The 7,557-nt window shown below is 44.2% G+C and overlaps 1 long non-coding RNA gene across 1 annotated transcript; it reads left to right on the forward strand.

Moving 5' to 3' along the window:
- The first annotated feature begins 1,105 nt into the window (after window positions 1–1,105).
- On the forward strand, window positions 1,106–4,807 carry LOC131706876 (uncharacterized). Its single transcript, XR_009310862.1, has 3 exons — window positions 1,106–1,159; window positions 3,116–3,383; window positions 4,499–4,807. It is a non-coding gene; the product is annotated as an uncharacterized LOC131706876 (long non-coding RNA).
- Window positions 4,808–7,557: the final 2,750 nt, after the last annotated feature.

Genomic DNA, 7,557 nt, shown 5'->3' on the forward strand with positions numbered 1-7,557 from the left:
GGGGCAAAGACGAGCCACGCGCGTCAAAAAGTCCAGCGCTGGACTTTTTGACGCGCGTGGCTCGTCTTTGCCCCTCTTCATCCTCCGCGCCCGTCCCCATTGTCCCTCTCTGTTCCTCCCCATCGTTTCTCTCTCTTCTTCCCATCTCTCCACCCCCCCCCCCCCTTTCCTGGGGGGCTACCATCTCTCTCCAGCCAGCCTTCTTTCTCAGCACTGTATTTACTCACACACGTTCATCTCAGCCACTTCACTCATACCAAGCACAATCACTAGCTCAAGCCACACAGCTCTTGCTATATAATATATAAAGAGTTCAATTGTTATTTATAACTCATATAATTAGTCCAGTGTCTATTTGTGGTTTGATTTTATTACAGTATATTTCTATCTTAAAATGATAAAAAAAATATTATATTGTCACCAAAGTGGTCATTGAGGATTATATGGTTAATGTTTTATACAATTTAATTCTTTGAAATTAAAAAATATATATCTATATTACACAACTTTTCATTTATTCCTCACAAATCAGTATTTTACAATTCAGGATAATTGGGATATATGCTAATTACATCATTCCAATAGCTATTTATAATTCGTATAACTAAGTAAAATTCAATTTAGGGTTGCTACCTATTAATTTATATATTAAAATAAGTTCAAATATTATATTGTTATCAAAACGGCGTTTGAGGATAATATATGTTCAATGCTTTATACAATTTTAATTATTAAAAATATATATTTAATTTTAAATATATGTACCTTTCGAGTTAAGTGTCACAAATTGAATTGTGGGTAATATGAAAATATACGGGATATGGAGAAACCCATTGAATTATTCTGCCGTAAACACCGCAATTAACCACCAGGGGGAGATGTTCGGAAACTACATGCAATCTTGTATTTGACCAAATGTAAACAATTATCATTTTGTCTACGAACATCCGATCCAGACGCATGATACGTCTTTGGAAAGCCACAAAACGGCTGCATATTGAGCTACAGGGCACAGCACGAGCAGTGAAAGCAGGGTCCCCACAGACTTCTATCAGGCGCGTTCACGGTCATAACAAAGCCTACGTCAGCATGCGCGCTTCACAGAATATCCGCCCCCATGCTTGCCTGGAGTTTCACATCGCAATAGGATTCTCCTCAGGTAAAACAAAACCGTATTGTTATTTATACCTGTTTAAGGGGCTGGTGTTTTGGCTGTACGGCTTCATCTCATCCTTTTTGTTTGTCATAATCGAAAGCGCGCCAGCCTCCGTTTTCTGTGTTTGTTTTTACCCTTTGCAGTCCATTTATTAAGTGCGCAACAGGCACGTCAGGTTTTCACACGCGCAGTTCATTTTAGACGCGCTGTTTAAAATAATTTTTTTTTCACAGTCAAACGGGTTTAAATGGCCCTGCATATCAACAAACCACTCACTAGGCATCTCCAGCCCCGCCCCAGCCTTTCGTTTGCTATAGCGTTTACCTATGTAAGAAATAATAATAATAATAATAATTAATAATAATAATAGTCGTACATACCGATCGATCATCTCCGGATCACTCGTTTTATCACCAAACTCCTCAATAATGCGATCCAAGTCATTATTTTATTAAAATAACATCTGAAAAAAGCTCTACAAATGTCCATGATAGTCTCTGTGCGCTGACGCACTCAGCCAGCTTGTTTACTATGAACGCCCCGTTATCTGATACCTGATACCATGTATGACTATTCATGAGATACGCCTTTTTTTTTTTTTTTTTTTTTTTTCGACTTGTCTCGGCTCCTGTCGCTCCCACTCGGCAATTGAATGGTTTTCTCGGCTTTTTCCGGAGAAAAAACGACTAAACACCCGTTTATTGCGTTGCTATAATGATGTCGGACTCAGTCCGACAAAGGACCTGTGAGGAATAATTGCAATGTCGGACCCAGAACGACAATGGACCGCAAATTAATGTTGCTGTGTTGTTTTTTGCTATGGATGATTTATCTGATTGCCCCCGCTAATGCTTTATTGTGCTCACACGAGGTTGTTGCCTCTTCATGGTTTTAATATCACCGGGTGTGTGTTAATTTCTTTTTATTGTTGGGAGTTCGCTGCACACGAGTTGTGAAGGAGTGACGTCGCTGTTTATTATATTGTTGTTCTTGTTCCCTGCAGCATTGATTGTTGGCCAATCTGTATCTATCATTTTGGGATCCATGGTGGTTGCATTACATTAGTCACTTGAACTGTAATTTCTGATTAGAATTCACTGTGTTGTTTATGTATTTGTTAAGTCTGCGCAGATTCTGCAGATTCCGAAAATTCATTGGCTACTTGCTCCGATTCTGCGCAGAATGACGGAAGTCTGCGTGTCGTGAACGCACCCGAACTCTCTCCACACACAACACACAACACACAGCGTTCTTGCGCCTGCCGTCACTCCTGCACACGTGAGCGGAATACATGCAGGCTAGAGTGTCTCACGCGTGTAGGGCTGTGTGTTGAAATGAACCTGGAAACAAATTCATATCCATGCGTTTCCAGCAGATGTGTCCGTCCTCGCCTCTTGCTTTGCTCGACTACCTCTAAGAGAAATGTGTTGGGCTTGTATCTTCACCTCAGTGTTGCTATTGTGTTTAAATTGACATATTGTTTTCGGCCCTTGCATTAAATGTCGGTTCATCTGTGAGACTGAGAAATAATTCTCACACAATATTGTGGCTGTAGACCAAGAGCAAGTTCATAATACTGGTCTGTGACAATGTGAAGCACTTCCAGTGTATTTATTTATTTATTTATTTATTGCATTTATATAGCGATTTTTGTACAAGCGTTTCACAAAGCACTGTACAGTACAGAGCACGAAAAAAGAACAAACCACAATACATTTCTATAGCATGCCACACATACAGACCATAATAATACAAAATCAGCAGTTTTTATGAAAGTGTGTTTTTGCTCTTGACAATACTCGACCGTCCCCTCGCTAGATTGCTCTGATACTGTGTGTGTGTGTGTGTGTGTGTGTGTGTGTGTGTGTGTTCTTGTCTCTCGCCTGTACGGTGAGGATGAAGATGTGGTTTCAGTGTTTAATGCTCGTCCCCTCACTGTGTGTTCTTGCCTCTTGACAGGTCTGTGAGGATGAGAAGGTCTCCACAGTCTGGAGTCTGGTCTCTGACAGGCTCAACATACCTGTCAATCAACAGGGACTCCTCTACAAAGGCAAGGCGCTGGCAGGTAGGCTGAACAGCACAGCACAGCACAGCACAGCACAGATCACCCCTCATCTCGCCCCTCACCTCACCCCTCCTCTCACGCCTCGCCTCACCCCGGGTCAGTGTGGCACAGCCTGCCTGCTCTTCTGAACAAACACTTCAGTGTCTGGAGCAGCTACACAAGGTAACCTGAACACAATAAACACACACACTGCTATACACACAGACACACACACACACACACACACACAGTGAGAGTCTGGAGCAGCTACACAAGCTAACCTGAACACAATAAACACACACACTGCTATATACACACACACACACACAGACACACAGTGAGAGTCTGGAGCAGCTACACAAGCTAACCTGAACACAATAAACACACACACACACACACACACACACACAGACACAGTGAGAGTCTGGAGCAGCAACACAAGGTAACCTGAACACAGTAGACACACACACTGCTATATACACACACACACACACACACACACACAGACACACAGTGAGAGACTGGAGCAGCTACACAAGGTAACCTGAACACAATAAACACACACTGCTATATACACACACACACACAGTGAGAGTCTGGAGCAGCTACACAAGGTAACCTGAACACAATAAACACACACGCACGCACACACACACACACACACAGTGAGAGTCTGCAGCAGCTACACAAGGTAACCTGAACACAATAAACACACACACACAGAGTGAGAGTCTGGAGCAGCTACACAAGGTAACCTGAACACAATAAACACACACACTGCTACACACACACACACACACACACACACACAGTGAGAGTCTGGAGCAGCTACACAAGGTAACCTGAACACAATAAACACACACACACACACACACACACACACACACACACACACACTGCTACAATGCACACCGGATTTAAAAGTATGTTCTGTATTACAGTGCCACATGTCTTCTCTTTTGGCAAGTGATATTTTCAAAATAATATTGAGTGGCAATAAAGAGTGCTGACTGTATTTGAACCCGGAGTAACTGTTTGTTAAGGTAGTTAGTAACACTTGTGATTGTATTTAATGATTCTTTATATAGCCGTGATTGTCTTGATTTCAATGCAGTTAATTAATGCAGAAGTTGTTCTTCCCTGAAACTATTGTAAGGATTAATGCTGCCTCTTTCAACTTGGGGTGCATGCTATGTATTTTTTGGGGGACACTTGTGGGACAGGTAAAGTTGTATATAATGTCCAACTAGGCTAAAAGCATTTATAGATTGCTTAATTTTTTTTAATTATTATTTTAGGTGATGAAGTGACACTTTTGAATATGGGGCCTGATGAGAGAAGTATCCTTTTCATGTGGTTTTGGTTTTGCCGTTGTGAGCAGGTGTGGGAGACAGCACCGTGTCTGCATGTGAAATAACAAAGTCATCGCAGTGGAGGGACTCTCTGAAGGCTGCTGTTTGTGGATTTGTCTTTTAATGTGAGTGATCTACTGTACTGTGATGCCACTGACTGTACGCACGCTGCACTGTAGGGGAGACACCGCTGGCATTCACAGGGCATGCTTGTTCATTTAAAGCACGCTGCACTGCAGGGGAGACACCGCTGGCATTCACAGGGTATGCTTGTTCATTTAAAGCACGCTGCACTGCAGGGGAGACACCGCTGGCATTCACAGTGTATGCTTGTTCGTTTAAAGCACGCTGCACTGCAGGGGAGACACCGCTGGCATTCACAGGGCATGCTTGTTCATTTAAAGCATGCTGCACTGTAGGGGAGACACCGCTGGCATTCACAGGGCATGCTTGTTCATTTAAAGCACGCTGCACTGCAGGGGAAACACCGCTGGCATTCACAGGGCATGCTTGTTCATTTAAAGCACGCTGCACTGCAGGGGAGACACCGCTGGCATTCACAGGGCATGCTTGTTCATTTAAAGCATGCTGCACTGTAGGGGAGACACAGCTGGCATTCACAGGGCATGCTTGTTCATTTAAAGCACGCTGCACTGTAGGGGAGACACCGCTGGCATTCACAGGGCATGCTTGTTCATTTAAAGCACGCTGCACTGTAGGGGAGACACCGCTGGCATTCACAGGGCATGCTTGTTCATTTAAAGCACGCTGCACTGCAGGGGAGACACCGCTGGCATTCACAGGGCATGCTTGTTCATTTAAAGCACGCTGCTGTGGGATGTTTGCACAGTGATCTTGTATCTTATTTTCAGGTGAAGTTTTGAATGCATCAAGTTGGAAGACTTGGCTTAAGATAATGAACTCCACTTTTCATAATGTAAATTGTTTAGTTTGCATGATTTGACAATACAGGTGGATTTAATTAGACAACAAAACCACCCATTACTCCATAAACAATGACTTGAACATTCATTATCCTGTCTGACCATGTTTCAGGAGACCTCTAGTGGTCAAGTGCGCCATGTGAGGGAATGATGCTATTTTTATTCTCAAACCTCCCTTGAATTACTTTACCACAACATCTGCACACACACACACACACACATATATATATATATATATATATATATATATATATATATATATATATATATATATATATATATATATAATGTATGTATAATGTATGTATATATCAATACATGTCTATATGTGTTCTTATCTAGTGTCGTGGTGCTAGTAATTGGAAATGCTGAGTAATTGAAAGTATTTTATGTGTTTCACTGATCTGTCATGAGGGGTGTTTGTGCTGCATTGTGGGTCACTGATCTGTCATGAGGGGTGTTTGTGCTGCACTGTGGGTCACTGATCTCTCATTTGGGGTGTTTGTGCTGCACTGTGGGTCACTGATCTCTCATGTGGGGTGTTTGTGCTGCACTGTGGGTCACTGATCTCTCATGTGGGGTGTTTGTGCTGCACTGTGGGTCACTGATCTGTCATGTGGGGTGTTTGTGCTGCACTGTGGGTCACTGATCTCTCATGTGGGGTGTGTTTGTGCTGCACTGTGTTTCACTGATCTGTCATGTGGGGTGTTTGTGCTGCACTGTGTTTCACTGATCTGTCATGTGGGGTGTTTGTGCTGCACTGTGGGTCACTGATCTGTCATGTGGGGTGTTTGTGCTGCACTGTGGGTCACTGATCTCATGTGGGGTGTTTGTGCTGCACTGTGGGTCACTGATCTGTCATGTGGGGTGTTTGTGCTGCACTGTGTTTCACTGATCTGTCATGTGGGGTGTTTGTGCTGCACTGTGGGTCACTGATCTGTCATGTGGGGTGTTTGTGCTGCACTGTGGGTCACTGATCTGTCATGAGGGGTGTTTGTGTTTCACTGATCTGTCATGTGGGGTGTTTCTGCTGCACTGTGGGTCACTGATCTGTCATGTGGGGTGTTTGTGTTTCACTGATCTGTCATGTGGGGTGTTTGTGCTGCACTGTGGGTCACTGATCTGTCATGAGGGGTGTTTGTGTTTCACTGATCTGTCATGTGGGGTGTTTGTGCTGCACTGTGGGTCACTGATCTGTCATGTGGGGTGTTTGTGTTTCGCTGATCTGTCATGTGGGGTGTTTGTGTTTCACTGATCTGTCATGTGGGGTGTTTGTGCTGCACTGTGGGTCACTGATCTATCATGTGGGGTGTTTGTGCTGCACTGTGGGTCACTGATCTGTCATGAGGAGTGTTTGTGTTTCGCTGATCTGTCATGTGGGGTGTTTGTGCTGCACTGTGGGTCACTGATCTATCATGTGGGGTGTTTGTGCTGCACTGTGGGTCACTGATCTGTCATGAGGAGTGTTTGTGTTTCGCTGATCTGTCATGTGGGGTGTTTGTGCTGCACTGTGTTTCACTGATCTGTCATGAGGAGTGTTTGTGCTGCACTGTGTTTCACTGATCTGTCATGTGGGGTGTTTGTGCTGCACTGTGGGTCACTGATCTGTCATGTGGGGTGTTTGTGCTGCACTGTGGGTCACTGATCTGTCATGTGGGGTGTTTGTGCTGCACTGTGGGTCACTGATCTGTCATGTGGGATGTTTGTGCTGCACTGTGGGTCACTGATCTGTCATGTGGGGTGTTTGTGCTGCACTGTGGGTCACTGATCTGTCATGAGGGGTGTTTGTGTTTCACTGATCTGTCATGTGGGGTGTTTGTGCTGCACTGTGGGTCACTGATCTGTCATGAGGAGTGTTTGTGTTTCACTGATCTGTCATGTGGGGTGTTTGTGCTGCACTGTGGGTCACTGATCTGTCATGTGGGGTGTTTGTGCTGCACTGTGGGTCACTGATCTGTCATGAGGGGTGTTTGTGTTTCGCTGATCTGTCATGTGGGGTGTTTGTGCTGCACTGTGGGTCACTGATCTGTCATGAGGGGTGTTTGTGTTTCACTGATCTGT

Source organism: Acipenser ruthenus, chromosome 37 (genome assembly GCF_902713425.1).
Source record: "Acipenser ruthenus chromosome 37, fAciRut3.2 maternal haplotype, whole genome shotgun sequence".
NCBI lineage: Eukaryota > Metazoa > Chordata > Actinopteri > Acipenseriformes > Acipenseridae > Acipenser > Acipenser ruthenus.